The 20,304-nt window shown below is 40.0% G+C and overlaps 1 long non-coding RNA gene across 2 annotated transcripts in view; it reads right to left on the minus strand.

The window, feature by feature from the left end:
- LOC117873292 overlaps window positions 1–16,990 on the minus strand; it is a 126,103-nt gene extending 109,113 nt beyond the window's left edge. The window contains exons 1-3 of one of the 2 annotated variants that reach the window (XR_004644685.1): window positions 16,843–16,990; window positions 16,633–16,699; window positions 15,487–15,687 (exon numbers count right to left, since the gene is read on the minus strand). This is a non-coding gene — a long non-coding RNA (uncharacterized LOC117873292). Of the gene's footprint in view, window positions 1–15,486; window positions 15,688–16,632 lie in introns of both variants that reach the window. The other variant, XR_004644684.1, reaches the window with a different exon arrangement.
- Between the last annotated feature and the right edge of the window lie 3,314 nt (window positions 16,991–20,304).

A 20,304-nucleotide genomic window follows, 5' to 3' on the forward strand; every position in this document is an offset into this window, starting at 1 on the left:
GTAGCAATACATCCTTGATAGTAATGGAGCTACTCACTTAGTAGGGCACTAATTAGCATGCATGAGTGACAGAATCTGGCCTTTAGATAGTAAGGCCTGCCACACCAATCATCACCCATGTATTGTCTGGAATTTTCATGGATTAGTATATAGTTAAGCCATATAATTTTCATCTATCCACCCATGTAAGTTATTTGGCCCAATTCGTCACAGTACCTGAGCACCTCATTTCTAGTGAGTATCTGCTGCACTGGTAAGCTTATTCTTAGACAGCCTTAGATAAGCATTATGGACAAGCATTTCAAAGCTACCCAATTAATTTGGACACCAAGCTCCTAATAATTTCACTTAGATTGTAAGCTCTTCGGGGCAGGGACCATCTTTTTGTTCTATGTTTTAAAGCTCCTAGCGCAATGGGGCCCACGTCCAGGACTAGGGTTCCTAGGTTGTAAGATAATTAATAAATAATAATAAATTAATTATGGGACTTTGGGGTCCAAATCCCTTAAATAACATTGAAAATCTCAGCCGACCAGTGTTCAGAGCAAGGGGCATGAAGTAATATCTTTTATTGAACCGAGATATTATCCTACCCACCAGGTCTCTCTAATATCTTGGGACCAACATGGCTACAGCACCGTACACTCTGTTGGAGCATTCAGTCTGAAATGAGGACTGTTGGGATTGATGGTATAGAAAGAAAATGATAAGATCTAGTGTTAGCTCACTGGCCTTTTAATACTGGAGACCTATCATCCCTATCTTAGAGCAAAAATGAAAATGACTTGCTAGTTAACACCATGCCAGAAGTCAAGTGGGGAAGCCTGCCAGCACTATGATCAAGCTAGTGCTACTAATCTTTCACTCTTGGGTGGACTAAATTCATCAACCAAATTAGTTTTTTATATTTAAAGTTCTACTGGAAAATATTTAACATTAAACAGCTACTGATAGAAACTGTAAAACACGGTGAAGAACAGACACAAAGCATATACATATATGCCACAAAACCCATATTATCTAAAGGAAAATTTTTGTGGAAATAATAAAATAACCAGGGACTGAGGGTTTGGTTATTCAGGGGAGTGGTACTGGGAAAGTGATTCGCATTAGAGGGATCTGAATCAAATGGAGTTTCAGAATAAAATTGGTTCCGTTGGTAAAAAGACTGAATGGTACAAATGCAATCTAAAAATAAACGTTTTATTTTACTAGTTGCTCTGTATTTGATTGCTTTTGTCTGGAGTGCATGCATTTGACGTCCTAAACTCTGAATCTAAATACCCCTGAACTTTGGGGTACTTAAAATTCAGATCGATATCCAGTTTGGATTCTGTGCCTGGACCCTATCTTTATGATCAACTAAAACAAAATCCAGATACATCTGCCCCTGCAAAACAAAATTTGGAAGGGGGTGGGAGTTTAAAATCCAGATTTGGATCCAAATGTTTAATCTCAGCCCAATCTTTACTTATGTCCCATTATATCATGTCACATATCATGAGCATACAGCAGGGTGCTCTATAACAATCAGACATAACACAATGAAGTTCAGCATAACACATCACACACAATAAAGCATGGCAGCTACAGTTAAAAGTGAATGTTCTTTTTCATTTGATCATCACTGCCTATTTGGTTGTGCTATGAATGGTTTAGGAAATGCAGGACATAACATGCAGGATCACCTAGAAAACCCCACATACCTCCATCCCCGCGCTCTGTCTCTTAGTTACAACAAGGGTAATGTTATCAGCACCAGGCAACCTAGATGAGAATTATCAATTGGTGACTGAGAAACCTAATGATTTCATCAATAATATTTTACCAGTTACAAAGGTCATTTGGAGAAGTAATGCCACACGAAACATGCCTCTGAAGTGGGTGATGTGTAGGCGGCTGCTAAGGGTCAACACTTCATTTCTCATTTCCTTAATTGATACTTCTGAATGAGTATTAATTGAGCTGCAATGAGAAGAGTGTGCCATTTGACAATGCAAGTGACAGGATAGAAGTGCCATTTGCAGAGTGTATATAACCACAGCTAACACCCTCAAAGCGTTAATTCCATTTTATGTCTTTCACATTTAATAGCAAATTTGCCATTTAATCTTTAAGACAGAAGTTACTTATTCTCAATCTACCTCTCACTTGCACTGATATAATCTCATGCCACTCAGACCGGCCTGTGGCATGAAGCACATCACACTTTCAAATCAGGTCCATTTTTTCATTAGCTCATATCCTCCCTGAGATGCCCTCCTTTACAGATGGCTGATCAGCAATCAACACTAGTTTGTTTCAATCAGAAAAGCAGCCGTAACTTCTCATTTAAAGACTGTTCCTGGAGAAGCACATTAGTTGAAGGCATAAAGCTGGCAGTGGGGCAACAATGACTGTAACAACTGATATTTTTTTAAAGAGACATACCCATTAGAGGGGAGGTGTGGATTTATTTTTAAATGAAGACTAAGTTCATACTATAGCACATTGTGAAGAACCCCCAAAGAGGTGTTCAGGTGCCAATAGATTGTAAATCTGAAGAGTGAATAGAAAAAGGTACTGGGAACTCAAGAGAAGGCCTCAGCATATTTCCCATATGCACATGCGGACACTTTCTCCCTCTCTGGCCCTTGTCCAGCAATCCAGCATGCTGCCCTTTGACCCTACTTGACTGAGGTTAAGCATTTACACTGTTTGAAAGACTGGCTTGTCCACTCTGGGTGATACTGACTTTTATAGCAGGGGACTTCAAGATGATTTTCACTTTCTACTGATCTTTCTTATATTTTGCTTGAGTAGTTTAAACACACACACACACACAAGTCACATGTCGGGTGCCTGCCAAAGATTTTGGGACACATTTTTAAATGGACCTCAACCCAGTCTCTGATTTGATGGGGTTCGATTCGGCACCTAAGATTAATTCCAGCAACTTTAATCGTGGTCACAAATGATAGACGTTAGCCTTCCAGGCACTGAGCAGCAGGTGCAACCAAGTAGCTATGTCATTAGATCATACCATTTTCAGGCACAAAACAAAACTGCAATTAATTGTGGCAACACAACTGCATTGGAAAAATAAGAGGCCTTCTCTCAAAAATCAGGTTTTTAGCTCAGGTGAAAGAACGCAACTGGTATTATGTGGCTTTCAAGAAACAATGAAGCCACTTATCATTGCATTCACTGTGATTAACGTTCCAAGCTCAATGCGTGCATCTTTACTTAGCTTTTTTCATTCCATTTGCATTACTTGGAGTTGCACAGGTTTCACATCCTTTTTTACATTTCGTTATTCACTTCTTTCATCTCACATCCCACTCCCCCTCCATTTGTATTTTAGCTCCAGACAATTTTACCTCTTTTTCTTCCTATCTGTTTCCTTCCTCTCTTTTTTGCTTCCATTTCTCTTCTTCTTCCCGTGCCTTCTCTCTCTCTCTCTCCTTCTAGTATCCAGTTACCTCAACCAGATCACCTCTCTCCTCCCTTTTCCTTCTTCTCCTTTCCTTCTGGTCTTCACTTACATTTCTGCTTTTTTTCCCTCCCTATACGCCTTTCCTTTTCTTCTGTCCCCCAAATTGATTCCTAATACTTTGATGCCTAATTACTGATTTAGGGGCCTAGCTGCATGCATGAAAGAATGAAAATTGGGTTCCTGAGCATGTACTTTTCCCTAACTTTTATGCAAATGAACATGAAAATTAACTTTTTCAATATGATTGTGCATGCTGTGACGGGTTCGGTTACAGAGGCCCTTTTGAGGCTGTCACCTGACGTGCTGGAATTACCTCTGAGTCCATTTTCCACTGCCAGCTGGACTCCAGAACCCTGCCTTGTTGAGCCAGACACACTAGCCTGCTGCAACAGACCCAGGTCTGGTCCATGCCCCAAAACTGACTTTAACCAAAAATTGGTCAGCAAGTCACCTATCTCCAGAACCCAGACACCCAGCTCCCAATGAGATCCAAAGCCCAAATAAATCCATTTTACTCTGTATAAAGCTTATACAGGGTAAACTCATAAATTGTCCACCCTCTATAACACTGATAGAGAGATATGCACAGCTGTTTGCTCCCCCAGGTATTAATCATTTACTCTGGGTTAATTAATAAACAAAAGAAATTTTAGTAAATATAAAAAGTAGGATTTAAGTGGTTTCAAGTAATAATAGACAGAACAAAGTAAGTTACTAAGCAAAATAAAACAAAGCACGCAAATCTAAGCCTAATACATTTAAGAAAGTGAATACAGGTATCTCACCCTCAGAGATGTTCCCATAAGCTTCTTTCACAGACTAGACTCCTTCTTAGTCTGGGCCCAATCCTTTCCCCTGGTACAGACCTTTTTAGTTCCAGTTCAGGTGGTAACTAGGGGATTTTTCATGACTAGCAGCCCCCTTTATTCTGTTCCACCCCCTTTTATAGCTTTGGCACAAGGTGGGAATTTTTGTCTCTCTGGGTCCCCACCCCTCCTTCTAAATGGAAAAGCACCAGGTTTAAGGTGGATTCCAGTACCAGGTGACATGATCACATGTCACTGTAAGACCTCATTCTCCATTCTTTCAGGGCTGGCCTGCATGTACCCAGGAAGGTTTGCGAGTAAACAGAGCCATTCATGGCCAATTGCCCTAGTTAATGGGAACCATCAAGATTCCAAGCCACCATTAATGGCCCTCACTTTGCATAGTTACAAGAGGATTTCAGAGTAATACTTCATATTTCTAGCTTCAGATACAAAAATGATCATCCTATTTGTATGAATGTAACAAACTCAGTAGATAATAAGCTTTTTAATGATACCTTACAAGAAACCTTTTGCATAAAGCATATTCCAGTTATATTATATTTACACTCATAAGCATATTTCCATAAAACATACAGATTGCAAGGTCACACATGCATGCACCCATATGTGAGTGGAGAAGGGGGAAAGAGTTGTCTCTTGTCTTACATTGTAAGCTCTGTGAAGTAGGGACTGTCTCTGTGTTGTGTTTTTAGAGTGCCTAGCAGATTGGTTGGGTGCCCACTCATTGTTTGGGGCCTGTAAGCACTACAGGAATACAAACAGAATTTTTAAATAAAATTCTAGCAAAAACATTTGGAAATGCAATGTCTCACCCAGTGCAGAATACTTAACTCCAATGTCTGCAAACATTAAATATCTGTCTCGAAAAAAATCAGGAAAATGTTACGCTTCTGTTGAATTTGTAGCTAAACCAGATATAAGCTATTTGGAAATATGTACTGAAACTTAATTACTCACACAGTCTACTACAAAGCTATTCCTCACATTCTGCTTGGTTGTACAGTTTTAAAAGGACAATTGGTGATTACACTCAACGGATTGTTTGTGACAGGAATGGGTTAATTTTCCTAACCTTTTGGGTTCTTGTTCCACTCTCAGGGTTGTCAAAAGGATGGATAAATGTGAGGATATTTTCTGGTTTTGTTTCAGTGTCTATCACGAGAGTGGACCAATTTCATACCATTTGCTGCTTTCATTACTGTCTCAAGGTTGTCACAAGAATTGATAAATTTCAGACTGTTTTTCGTGTCCTCATTACAATCTTCAGGTTGTCATGAGAATGAATTGATTTTGTGCCATTTTCTGTTCTCATTATAGTCTTTGTCATGAGAATGGCTTCATTTGGGGCCATTTTTGTTCCTGTTACTTACAATCTTTTGTCACAAGAACAGGGATTATTTGATGAGAATGAGAAGACAGCATCTCAAATATTGAGATTCAGGGACACCTTGTTCTCGTGACAGAGACCATAACGAGGACAGAAAACGGTACAGGATGTATCCATTCTTTTGATGATTTTAAGGTTGTGATTTTGTGACCCCGATCATATTGGATGACTTCCCCAGGAGGAGGTGCACATACTTTCACTGCTGTTACTGCTAGTTCAGTCTCTCTGTAGGCAGATTTCTGCAACCTCTATGAAGAAGCATTTGTGTCTGTGTAGAAGGAAGACTTTGGCTTCAAAGAGAAGGGGAAAATGTAGTGAACAATTTCAGATTTGGATAATTCTAACTTGTTAGAAATATCCGAGAGGCTCAGATGTTGAGAATTCATGTTTAGGATTCTATTCCCTCCATTGAAATCTGAGGGATTTGGGTGCATAATTTTCATCGGAGTCAAGTGGAGTCACTAACAGGAGACTAGGCACATTTATCTAAATTCACAAGTTTCTTCTTTGACAGCTTGTGGTAGCTGAAGAGGCAAGTGGTTGAATGTAAGGTGCAGGCTGGTGATCTGCATGCGTGTTGTTGGTTTTAAGTTCTGGCAAAGGGATCTGTGCAATAAGCCTTGTCTGGGAGCTCCGTATAGGGGCTGTGAGATTCTAAGGCCAAATAAAGGAGTTAAGGTAAACCAGTGAGGCAAATATATGCAAACAAATGGTCAGAACTGAACTAAGAATTAGTTATTGGTAAATGAAGAGACAGACATAAGAGATCAAGGAGTGTCCAACAATCAAGGCCCAGAAAACACCAAGGTAATTGGGAGCTCTTGAAGGAGATCAAAGAGATGAAGCAGGAAACACAAAACATGAAGATGATTTTCCTCAAGCAGTTCAAATAGAAGGATAAGAAAAGGCTAAGATGGAGAGAGATTGAGTTCTATGTAAGGCAAATGAGGAAAACTGTAGAGAGAGACTCTGGGTGAAAAAAGAACAGAGGTGTGACAGTGAGATCTAAAGGATCATGGGGAGAGTACTAGACAGCAAGAGTCTAAAGAGTTGAAAGTGCTACGTCTTATTGTGTGAGGCAAAGGGTTGACCAAATGTACTGAAAGTAAAGCAAGGCTAGGAGGATGATATGCTACCTCCCAGAAGGGAGAACCTGTGAAGGTATACTGACAATGAATGAGCTCTTAAAAGGAAAGAAGCTGCTCATTGTTATCCAAACTGGAACAGACAGCTTGTCTAGAAACGGGACAGAGATGTTTAAGAATGCAGAGCCAAAGTCTGTGCTGTTGTAAATTAGTGCAGCTCCATTGCCTTCCAAGGAAGTTTATATTTACATTCTTTGCACTTTGTTGACTTAAATGGAGTGGCAACATTTTACAGCAGCAGAGAATTTGTCCCTGAATTCAGAACTCTGTGTCCTTCAGAAACTGAAGAAGAGCAATGAATTGGTGATATTTTTGGAGCACCTATTGATATGGAGGTCCATAGGAGAGAAAAGAGAGGAGAGTTGGCTTGGGAAATGGTGCTGAAAGGAAGGATTTGGGTTATAAATGTATGGACTGGAGTTCTGTCACTTGAAGAATTTGGGGAACCAACCTCCTAGATGATCAACTTGGAAAACTGTTTAGGAGAACTTCAGAAAACACCTTTAACAATAAATTCACCTAGACAATGAAACAGATTACCAAGGGAGGAGTTTGAAAGGAATATGCACAAATAGGCTAGGTACAATACAGTGGGACTAATATAGGAAGTAGGCCTACCAAGTACTCGGCAACCCAGCTGGTATTTCCTTGGCCTACTATCTCTAAGCAAAATCCTCAGTGGTACTGATCACCGGTACTCTCAGCATTTTGCCTTATGATTCTATAATCTTTTTTTGTTCTTTCTACCATAGCATCTAATCGCTATGCCTGTGCCTAATCTCACAGCTTTCTACCATGCATTTGGTAACACCCATCTGCCATTGTCTGATGTATACGGGAATACAAGATCAATCATAAAATTGGTAGACCTGGCTGCATATATTACATGAATGTTCAACTTTCAGGAGATGAAATGACCTCCAAGTGGCTTACTGCTCTTCATTAATTTCTCTGTATAATTGAACATTTTTAGGCATCTCATTTAACAAACTGTTAAGCTCCTTATTGCACAGAAGAGCCATGTGATGTGCAAGTATTCTAAAACTCTTCTACTCATTCACAATTCCCTTACTAATATCCTGGGCATTATTAGCAGTTCACAAAGCCAGCACATTTTCTTTGTGATAATTGTCCCTTTCTAACCTCCTTTGTCCACCTCCTAATTCCGTCTGGTGCTAATAAAGAGTAAAACCATGCTTCCTCTGGCCTGGTTGCTCTGAACTGCTACCCATACTCCATCTACTCCCTGTAAGGGGATGCACTTATATCAATGATAGATAAATCCCAGCTAGAAATACAGGTCCCTGACAACCTAATCACTGAAATCCTGTCAAGTAACCCCTAATTTTGAAGCAAGTGGTTAATTCCCAGCAAATTGATTTATGCACTGTTTGAGGTTTGGCGAGTTGTGTTGTTCATCTGTTATTACCAGGAACTCAGCTCAGCCTATTCATTTAGACCACTGACACAACACAGTGCATCTCCCAAGAAAATTTCCTTTGTCAGCACATCTAGAATTTGCTAATTAAATCAACGATGACATTATTCACTTTCTGGAGAAAAAGAAACCACTTTCTCTCTCTCTCGCTCGCTGTCTCACACACACACACACACACACACACTTAAATTCTGATTTTTGAAAATACATTAGATCTAAAACTTTTTGAATGACTTCTCCTACCTGGCTTATTCGGCTTTAATTCACCTGCTTAACACAATAAGCTAGTAGTTAGCTACTCAATTTGAATTCACTTTAAAGCAACACCACCATTACCACAATAAACTTTAGAGGGGGGAAAATATTATGCTTATAAGCACCTCCGAGTCTCACTTTTTCACTACAGACCCTGAAGTGCAGATTTCATTAAAATAATAGGGTTGGCCAGTAAGTACTTTTATTGTCTGTATTATTGCAGCTGAAGTGAATTCAGAATGCCAGAAGAGACAGGTTGTCCTCCAGACCCTATAATTATGGGTCCATAATATCACAGCATTTCTTTGTACTATTTAAGATGCAGCGAATAAAGCAGGTTCAAACTAAACCTTCTTGAGCATCCAGTAACTTTTCAAAGAATGCTTATTTCCTCAAAGAGGTTAAACAAAAGAAAGCCAAATGTGACAAAAAATATTGAATACTGTTTAATTGGTTTTAAGAGAAATTTGAAAGCCTGTATGTGTCAGTAGAGAAGTGTGCACATATGAAGGGAGGAAGTGTTGCTCGTGTTTGGGATAGCACTATACAGCTTTTTTTTCCCTTGACCATCCCTCTCCAATGGTATGATTTCTTCCTAACTCCACCCAGCCATGTCCTCGTAGGCTATTCCCCCCAGTGATACAACCCCACATTTCCATGGCTGTCTCTATGCCCCGTGATACAACCCCACATAGCGAGGGTTTACCACCATCCATTTGCAATACAAATCTGGACAGTCACACTGCGCACAATGGTGGTCTATCATTACCCCAATGCAATACACTGGTCACACTCCACACGGGTGTGATCTAGCCCTCCCCCCTCTCTCCATTACCAGACTGGGGCACCTGCAAGTAGGCAGCTATAAAACAAGAGCTGAATGAGGAAATGGGTGCTAAAAATAAGGCCTATTTCTTGTATCCCCATATGTAGCAATCCCCAAGCTCTAGCAGAACACGGGGAGTGGGAAAAGTGCATCATCACTACCAAAACATTTTCAAAGTTCCACCTTTTCATTGTGTCACTATGGATTTCCCATAGAAAAGGGAAGTCTGGATTCTACACTTCAACTAACATTCCTTTCGCACATGCTGGCTACTCCTATGCCGGATCTCATTTAATCACCACTGTCCTCTGGCTTAGAAAGCTGAGCAGACCTCCCTTCAGAGATAAGATAGTGCTACTTATAGTATAAATATATGTCACTACTGAAGGACCAGAGGTGCACCTTGCCATCCCTCTAGCAGAGCTCAGAGTAAGATCTTTTTAGTCAATTTCAATAGCCTTGATTCTTTCCATTCCCTTTAATATTGTTTATTGAAACTACTTAGTTTCCTTGTGTAATCAAATACATTTCTGATTCATGTTCTTGGCCCATTGTTAAAAGGTTACAGCATTTCTTGTCTTCATTCTTCACATCTGAAGCAGCAGTGGAGTTTTTCCCACCAACTCATTGCTTACTAATGAACTTTTTTTTTTTTTAAAGCAGCCTGTCATTTCGTTTAATGTTGCAAAATAAGGTAGTGTTTAAGTGGGATCTGATTTTGCTAAGAGATGTCTAACCTTAAGTGAGATAATGGATGTAACAAAATACCACCAAATATGACAGCTTTGTTCTGCCAATGTAATTTGCTGATTCTGGAAACCAAATGCAGAACAGTCTGTGCCAGTCTCAGAAAAAAAGAGGCTTGTTTGACAGATATAGACCCGCTTAAATACCAGCATACACTACATTAAATAGCAGACTTCTGCATTCATTTATGGGTTTTAGTCACTTGTCATAACAGGTTTCTTTTAAATACTCATTGTTCCTATCACTCTGATGCCCAAATATGCTTAGTCTCTTTTTAAAGTGGAAGATGGTATGACTTGACAAAGCTACCAAATTCTTTTAGTTTTAATAGTATTAAAAATAAAAGCTGCCTCTTCCTCAACTCTGGGAATACAGAAATCTGCCTGGTATATAAATAGGATTGTTAAGGGGGTGGCTCTCTCTATGTTAGCACTGACTAAGGGAACTTAAAAGAGCAGAGCAAGGTTAAGAATCTTGGGGTTAGACTTCGTGACATCATTTCCAGGGAAAACCACTTGTGGTAGAAAAACTGCTGCTTTGCAATTTGTGCCCACTAGGTCCTTTTCCCTTGATGACCTCACACCATCAGTATGTGCCGTTGGGATCACAAGGCATGATTACTGTAATTCCCCATTAGTGTTACTCCCAATTGGGTATATCCACTTTTGCAGCTTGTTCGGAATGCAGTAGCACATTTACTCACTGATTTGAGCAGCCCTGCTCACATCATGCCCACCCACTTTCTTTCCAATTGACTGCCTAAAAGGTGGTGGATTCATTCTAAGGTGCCACTGCTGGCATTTAAAGCTCTTAAGAGCATGGACCCAGACAGTCTTTCTGAACCTCATCCTGATATGCACAGCATTCATCTTTTAGGGATGGCACCATCGAGTTTGTCAAGGGCAGAAGATTAGACTTGTACTGCAGTGGGCTACAGAGTGTGGAACTGGCCTCCTGTCAGCCCTCAACTCTCTCTCTCTCTCTCAGAATTATTTTTCCCCACAGGAGGATTTTGTAATTTTAAGTGTAGATATAGATTTTTAAAATAGGTCTATCTAAGACCATTTCTGAAGTTATTCCTCATAGCTGTGAGACTTGTAGGGGAAGGAAACTGATAAAGACAGGAGTGAGTCCACCTTTCATTACATAGAATAGCTTTCATTTTCAAGTGCACTTGTATATTTCTACCTGATTTACTTTGCAACCACAGCATACATCAAATGCAAAATTAAATAAATAAAAGCAGCTGATCAAAGTCTTCTTGGCAAGTTAATACCACCACTCCCTTCCCCAAATCCACCTATAGACATGTCATGGGGAGCGGGTGACTTGCTCGCCCTATTCCTTTCATTCATTTATCAGTGGGAATCAAGAAGTGTTTCTTTGGTTTACTACTTAACTGCCCTATCTCTCACTATGGAGCTGGGAATCCCCCAAGTGCACCATGGAATGCAACAAGGAATCATAACTTTTACCAGTGCAATCTCTGAGGACCCCGTTTTCTTCCCTATCGAGCTCTAGAGGGTTTCCCCCCCGTCTTTGCCTCTAAGGCAATTTCACTTGACATTTTCAGGTTTGTACAATCCAGACAGACACAATTGATTTGAAGGCAGCAGTTGGGAGACAGTGTAGTCTAGTAGTTAGAGCACTGAAGAGGGAGTCAGGAGATCTGAGTTCACTCTGTCATTGATTAACTGTGTGACCCTGGGCATGTGTCACTTCATCTCACTTTCCCCATCTTTAAACTGCACACACCAGTGGAATGAACACAAAGGTTTTCTATTGCTAAAACCACAAGGCCTGAAATCAATGGGGTTTGCACATCCATAGCATTAAATGTTTATTTCAATGTTTAGGGAGAACTTAAAGCGGAAGTCATAGTGGTGTTGTACACTCTCTTCCAGGAACAGACACTCAAGTCTGCTCTTGATATATATAACTATTGCTTCATGACGTGAGTTAGAGACACTTTTCTGATAAATAGAAATCTTTGCCCTTTTAGGTAGCTATCCACACACGTTTTAGCTAAATTGCAAATTGCTCATACTGCAGCAAGAAGATTTCTTACCGCAACTCAAACTGGTAAACCTCTCGCCCATTCTGCTTTCAGATTTCCTCTGCCATAAGAGGTAGAGTGTATTTATTACTATTTGAGTCAGCAATGTGAGCAATACATATTCGTATAAAATCCCAGTTCCTTCTGAAAAGCTTTTCTACCAATCATGACCTATAGTCTTGGTGGGAAAAAAATCAGATTTGATACAGCTCAGAACATTTGAAATCCAGATTGTTTATTGTGGCTGGAAGTGTTTGTGTGTAAGTTGAGGACAAGTGTATTTTTACACATCAGTTTGGCACTGGCAAAACCTTGCACTTGTGTACACACATTCCAATGAGATGTCTTAATTGCCTAATTAGTAACAAAGGGTTCTTGCACAGATCAATCAGCCATTTGCAACGTACAAACGTAAAGTGCATGCCCAAAGCTGTGATGTGCACATTCCTGGCTCAGTTTGTAGGGAATGGGTTAAATGCCTTTTAAAAAGATGTCCCTAAAAGATTTTGAAGTGGGGCAGGGTTTGATCAGGGAGCGACACAGGGGAGAAGCTCTGGGATATTTTTTACTTCGACCAACTCTGATTCACCCTTAAAACTATTGAAGGAAAGTATTAGGTAATTCCTGTCAATTTACAATTGATGGAGAAATCCCAAAGGAGTGTACAAAGGTGACCAACAAGATCTTCTTTACCTACATTTCCCAACCAGCCCCAGGAGCCTGCTGGGAATTCACTACATAAAATCCTAGAAAAATTCATTCTGTCACTGATAGAACGTGAAGCACTGCTTTCTTTGAAGGTTAAAACTGAGGAAAGTTATTTGAAAGTGAATTCATCTACAGAAGATGGAAAGCCAATGGGAGTGGTTAGAAACCAAATAACGTGATTATGTGCCAAGGGTCAGAGCAGTCTGCTCCCCAAAGAGACCTGTAAAGGGGATACTATCACCAAATTAAATACATTGCAAAGCAGACAATATCCAAAATTTTGATGATCCTAGTTCATCACAAAAATGAGATAATTTATTTCCCTCTATGTGGAAATTAACACCCACAATCCTCAAATAAATAGCTATACAAGATCTTTACCAGGAATGCAAACAAAACACTGAAGACCAGATTGATACCCATACTCACATTGAATAGCACTTTACTATATAAATAGGCTCATGATTTCAGTGAGACTACATGAGCAGCAAGGTGCTATTCACAATGCATAAAGATATCAAAATCTGGCTCTTAAGGTGGTAGTACAGTTTTCTTTGTCTGATTATTGGGATCAGGACAGGATCTGTTGGGTCACTCAGACACTGTAAGATATTTAATATAAAGGACAAGCTCTTGTGTTTGCCCCTACTGTCAGCCAAAAACAACTCTGAGCAAGACCATTTTCACTGATAAGGAACATGGAAGCTTCTATCTTGCTCCTCATAGGTGCTGACTCCATGGGTGCTCCAGGGCTGGAGAACCCAGGGAAAAAAATATTGAGTGCTCAGCACCCACCAGCCACCCACTGATCAGTTGTTTGGTGGGTCCCACCAATCAGTTCTTCCCTCTCCCTTCCCCAGCGCCTCCCACCTGCCACTGATCAGCTGTTTGGTAGTGGGTGGGAAGCGCTGAGGGGTGGGGCCAGGAAGAGGCAGAGTGAGGGTGGGGCATGCTCAGAGGAGGGGGCAGAGGTAGGAAAAGGTGGGGTGGGATCGGAAAGTGCTCTCCTGTGGAAAGCTGAAAGTCGGTGCCTGTGCTCCTCCCCTCAGTGTCACCATTTAGCTCCATGTGAAATTTGACCATTTAGAGCTTTGCTGAACCTGGTTTTTCAATTATTTGAAGAACTAAATTGAGATTATAAGCTCTGCAAGTGGGTGATATTTAAGTTTTGTTTGTTTATTGACTAGATTTCATCACTGAAATTGTGATAAGACTTTGGGCCTGATCCCATTCTGGGGAATTAGTTGGGAATTTTGTTATTCACCTCAAGCAGAAATTAGGCCACTTGTTTCCCATTGCTATTTACCAAGGCAGAAGAAACATGTTTGAGTCAAATTGTGCTTTCAGATGTGCATGTGCAACTCCAGCTGCAGACAAAGGGAATTTCATCAATCATTGAAACGTGCAAGAATCTAAGGGCAGAACTTGGCTCTACCCGATTCAAATCCATTACTTTGAGCTCTTAAGATTGCCGTTCTTCCTTTATTCACTCTCCAACACCAGCTGTGGAAACTGTGATTATGAAACCTTATAATTTGATCCCATATCTTTGTACTGAAATATTGGCACCTGCTAAGTTTGATCTGTCATGGATACTAACATTCATCATGCTCATGTGTAGAAACATGCAAGGACCGAGGAAGGAGAAGCACCATTTGCAAAAAGTGTTTGGGAGCAGTACAATGAAGTCAGTCTGTGTGCACATGGCTAGAATGCTAGCTGCAGGATCTCTGTAAATAGTTCCCTTAATAAAGAGCCAGTTTAATTTTCACAAGCATGGAGTCCTTTCATGCACCCAGCATGCAATGCATAAAATACTCACGTAATTGTTCATTGAGATCCTGATTCAGCAAAGCACTTAAGCACATGCTTAACTTTATGCACATGAGTAGTCCCACTTAAGTCAATAGGACTGTTCACATACTTTAAGTTAGGCATGTGCTTAAGAACCTTGCTGAACTGAGGTCTAAGTGTATTGTTGAATTGAGACGGGCTCAAAAGTTAGATATTTGCTTAAGCGCTTTGCTGAATTAGGACCTAAAACTTGCTTAGGGAAAACTGGGTTTTGTTCCACTGAAAACAGTCTGAGTACGTCTTAGTAAGACCTGCAGGTTTAGGACTAATAAAAAGTAATTTTAGTGTTTACAGAAAACATAACCTTTCCTGTTAATTAATACACCTAAGTATCCACAGTTCATTTTTGTTTGATGTGTAGTAGTACTAATTATTAGCCATCTCTCAGAGTACACTTTTTTTTAGATTCATGCATTTTTCCCTACAAAGCACTTTGAGACATTTTTATGACTGCAAAGCACTGTGTAAATACAAGTTTGCAGTTGTCAACCTTTTTATTTCACAGTTTCAGCGATGAATCCTGCAGAACTAATTAAGTGATAGCCCCTACCGTTGCAAGTCCTACACGGCTGCTGCTACTACTATCCTGTGAGATAATTGATTGCTATGTGAGTTATGTATCCTAAGCTGAAGACGGGGGTGCATAAAGGAAGTGAAGGCCAATTAGCTTGCACTAGTGCCCATGAAGAAGGGGACATTGCATTTATACTTTGGAAGCCATACTAATCTTTTTTTCCTTAAATATTCAAGTGTGCCCATGAATACCTGTGAAGTCTTGGAGTCTCTTCTTGCTTTTGTGCCTTTGCCTTGTGCTAGGATGGTCCACAGTACAGCCCCAATTTTCTGACGAGTTTCAGAGACTTTGGAAAAGCAGGCATTGGTTCTACATGGATCATGGTATGTTGTCACAGACTTGTCTTCTAGTCACCTTAACCCCACATCTTCATTACACTTGCCATTATGACCCTGCCAGAAAATGGTAATGGATAGCCAAGGTTATTTCACAGTAGTGCTAACACTCTGGTTTGTCGCAAACATAAAATGAAGTGACCCCTTACATTAGGGCTCCAATTCAAACAAACACTCTGCTGTTTGTGCCACCTAATGAGGAATAAAACCTATCTGCCTGAAAGGTGGAGACTTTTGTGACCTTCCTTCAGGAAGCACTCAGAGTGAATGTCTTTAAACCATTTTGTGAAAAAGGCTCATAAACATACTTTAAGTTAGTCTGTGTCAGAGGCCAAACACAATAGCAAAGATTGAAAAATAAAAGTGGATTATCCAGAAAATGTTTTACTGCAAACTTAATACAGTCACTCCTCACTTAAAGTCATCCTGGTTAACATTGTTTCATTATTAGGTTGCTGATGTATTAGAGAATATACTCATTTAAAGTCACGCAATGTTCTGTTATACGGTTGTTTGGCTCGCCCACTCCACCCACTAGCCGGAGGTCAGGGCGCAGGGGCTTACCCAACTCCACACGCACGGCATTCCAGCTGGGGAGTGGGCAAACCCTTGACCCTGCTCCCCGGCAGGAGCACCGAGCAGCAGAGCAAGGCAAGCCCCCGCACTCTGACCCCACTACTCCCTGCCTCAACCAAGCTTCACAATCATCATTGGGGAGTACAGTATTAAATTGTTTTAAATTATTTTAAACTTATACTATATCTGTATATAATGTCTTTTGTCTGGTGAAAAAAAAATTCCCTAGAAGCTAACCCTTCCCCTCCCCCCCGCCCCCATTTACATTAATTCTTATGGGGAAATTGGATTTGCATAACATCATTTCGCTTAAAGTAGCATTTTTCAGGAACATAATTACAATGTTAAGTGAGAAGTTACTGTAAAAGGTTTTGGTTATGTGGCAGAAAGCTTAGTTACCAAAGCAGAGGTAAAGATACTACTTACCATACCAGTTATAGTCCATTATCTCTGAGATCTTCTCTAGACTTCAGTCTAGCCATGACACTGAAAGCTGGAAGGAAAAATATCACAAGTACTAACTTGCCATCTTTAAAGCTGAAATTCTCCTCCTCTTCCACATCACACATTTCCTGTCTCTGGTAAAGTCTAACCAAGTCAGACGTCATTGGCAGCTTTGGCTTCATTTAAAATTACCTGACTTTGGGATCCATCCCTTTGATGGCAGATGAATCTTAATTAGATTCACCAGCACTTTCTTTCCTCCCTAGAAGAAATCAGCCAAGCTCCTTTGAGAACTGCAAGGCTAACAAAAACATGAATGGCTGATACACAGCTGCTTCAGCTCATGAGTGAGAGCATGTAACAGGATGTGCAATCATACTCTAGATCACTAGCAGCTTTGCCCTCTCCTCCACATCTCAGATACAGAATTGGGATGTTGTTTGGTTTTTTTAATACATGCAGTTCTGAAGCTGCAGTACAGCCTCTGAGTCACTCTGCTGAGATAATGTTCCTTCCACCTGTCTCCAGTTAAAAAAAAAACACTTAAGCACATGCTTATAGTGCTTTCCTGCATAGGTCTGGATATACATAGGTCTGCTTAAGTGCTTCACTGAATCAGGGCCCTATAATGGAAGAAGACCCTTGTCCCTTATCCCCTCAAACCCAAAGTAACTCAGACTATGCGCAGGATCCAGGGTTTGGCCCATCAGCATTAATAATAATGTGAACCATTTTCAGCTAGGTGGGAATTCCAGTTAGCCAGAAGTCAGATGCTCAGGTTAATTTTGTGTTCCATGCACATCTATTGAGACATCTTTTCAAAGGATCCTCAAATTGCTCTCACACGCTGAGCAGTGATGGCTAGATTTTTCAAAAGAATCCAGCATGTGGATGTTAAGCATTTTTGAAAATCTGGTTCTAAATGTCCTAGATCCAGCCATTAGAGCTGGCTTGGCACAGGTTATGAACCATTTCTATAGTTGGCTGTAATCTTCATTGGATGAATGAAGCAGATACCCTTTTAGTGAATGAAACGTTCTTTTTTTTATTATTATTATTATAGCAGCTCAGGTGAAAATTGGGGGTGGAGGAAGGCACTAATAATTCAGGTATGATTAAAAAGAGGATATTTACTGGGTTGTAGGCCTTCAGTGTGTGGGGAGGTGGAGAACAGCATGACAGCTTCTATATACATCCCTAGGGAAAAGCTCAAGAAATAAGAAAATGCATATAAACATTGTTTGTGTGCATTATGCGTTGCTTTAAAAAAATACTCTGAAACTCAGTACTATCAGGAAAAGTCTTTGGACTGCATTTAAGTGAGAAGGATTAGCTTGCGTGATGTTGATTTATAAATGGCAACAACCAATCCCTTATATTCTCTACTGCAGTCATCTCTCCTCCACAGTAATTCCCAATGTTCCCTTTTGAAAGCCCTTGATACTCAGTTAGCCCCGAGGTATAATGTTTGATAATATAACTACTGCTTCTGTCACTGCGTTTTGTACAAACGCATTATATGTGGCCCAGAATGGTAAAGATTTATGTATGGGTATGGAAAATAAAAATCAGCATTGATTAAAAGCCCCAGATAGACCATCCAATACCGCCCAAAGAACATCAGTTATTTTGCATTTTGACGTGGCGATTGATAACTCATAAATGCAAGCAGGAATGACAAATGCGGATGGAAACTGGCTTTGACAAAAACGATAACAGTATCAGTCTCGAGGGGCGATGGAGGTATAAGCAGGAGCTGTTTAAAATATTTAATCATTTTATGAAGGCTGCAAGATGTTGTTTGACCCTGAAGGAGTGTGAATGTCACATGGATCAGAAATTGCCAAGTCTTTGAAGTGAAATAAAAAAATGGTGTTATTATAGATCCTTCTTGACATCCTATCATTTTTGTATAGGATTAAAAATATGTATACAAAGCTCTAGATAAAGGACTCCAGCAAAAGATGTCTTGGTTGAAGGGGAAAAAAAATAAAGACATACTGTTGTGAATTTTTACTTCAAAATCCCAAAGCGTCTCTTTTATATTCTTCTCGAATGGCATGAATAGATCCAGCAGACCCTAGTAAAAAGATTCCTTCGGTTTTTAACTACAGGGTAAATTACGCTTTACTTTTGTTACCTCGGGTCTGACTTTTGGTCTTCAAAGAAAATCTTTTATTTCCCTTGTACTTAACTAAGCAGTGGGTATTGTGTGTGAATGTATATAAGTATATCCATATGATCCCTAGCTGTAAGAATACATTCAAACATATTTATTTTATTATACACATGCACAAAGGTATGCAATTTGCAAGGTGTGGAATTTTTTAGGGGGAGGGGGTGGGGGTTCTGCAGTGAATTTTTATTTACATTTCTGCTTTTAAATTTCCCAGGTCTTCCAGAAGACCTGGAATCTAACTAGTCAAGAGAATCAAAGCCACAAGTAAATTCTCAGAGGATATTCCCATATGAATGAGGATTAATTTATGTTTCACTGTGGTATATCGACAAATGAAATATTACACTCTATGTTTTCTCTTCTTCTTGTGTATTTCTTTCCTTGTTCCATCCCCCTTGCCCCAACTCTTTATTTCTGTTTTATTTTATTCTTCTAATTTTGTTTTGTCTGGGGCAAGTGAGTGTTTAGGTGGCCATTTACTTCAATGGGATATTTTCCAAGAATCCGTGTTTTCTTTCAGGGTCTGGTTTTGTACTGTCCTTGAAATACGGTTTTTCTTTTTTCCTCTCCTGTTTGGCCTACTCCATATATTTCTTCAGGGCAATGAATCATTTAGCCTTGGCATATAATTTGTTTATTCAGAGGCTGTCTTTTATATAGGCAACACTTCTTTTCCTCTCCCATTAAAGATTTTGCTTTCTAATTACAGATGTTTCTCTCTTGCATTTTGTGACCTTAACTAATATTCCCTGCTAGAAACTGGCTAAGATCTTGCATGCTTGTACTGAGTTACCCTTATTTGCTAAAACCTCGTAGGAAGTTACACACTTTCAACTTCACAACAGTCCCCTCATAGTTACTATGTGGTCACAGTTCTTTGTGTATCCTGCAGGAGCTGATCCTTTTATTTGCTTAGGATATCACAGATGCTTTGTTCATAGCGGTAGAAGGGATTCTGCGTATACTCATTTACATGTCCCATTGATTTCAACTAAGTACATACAGTACATGGTATTGCTGCAAAGGCCATTGGAAGTATCTCTGTCAGAGCAGCATGCTGTGCACTCTGCAGCAAATCTGCAACACAATAAACCCTCTTCCTGCAGTATCCAGAGATATCGAAACAGCAGCAATGGGGAAATGTCTGATGGGCTCCTACGTGATGTTTTCCATTCAATTGTCATTTTCGCCTGCACGTTGTAGCCATTCAATCCTGGTTATTTATTAGAGAAATTTCATAGTCACTGGTTTTGCAGGCTTTTTGGTCAATTCAAAACCCCTTTCCTTCATCTGCTCACAAATGTTCTTTCCTCTGAAATCTGAATGTCAAGCTGAACTTAGTGATCTAAGCCTGCAGCCTTCCAACAGGTAGGTATTTGGATAGTAGCACATGGTTATTTGATGCTTAAGGAAAATTCAGGAAAGGAAGTATACCTTCAGTTTTCATTTTACATATAAGGTGGTTTATTAGGTAT

This window comes from Trachemys scripta, chromosome 2 (assembly GCF_013100865.1).
Source record: "Trachemys scripta elegans isolate TJP31775 chromosome 2, CAS_Tse_1.0, whole genome shotgun sequence".
Lineage (NCBI taxonomy): Eukaryota > Metazoa > Chordata > Testudines > Emydidae > Trachemys > Trachemys scripta.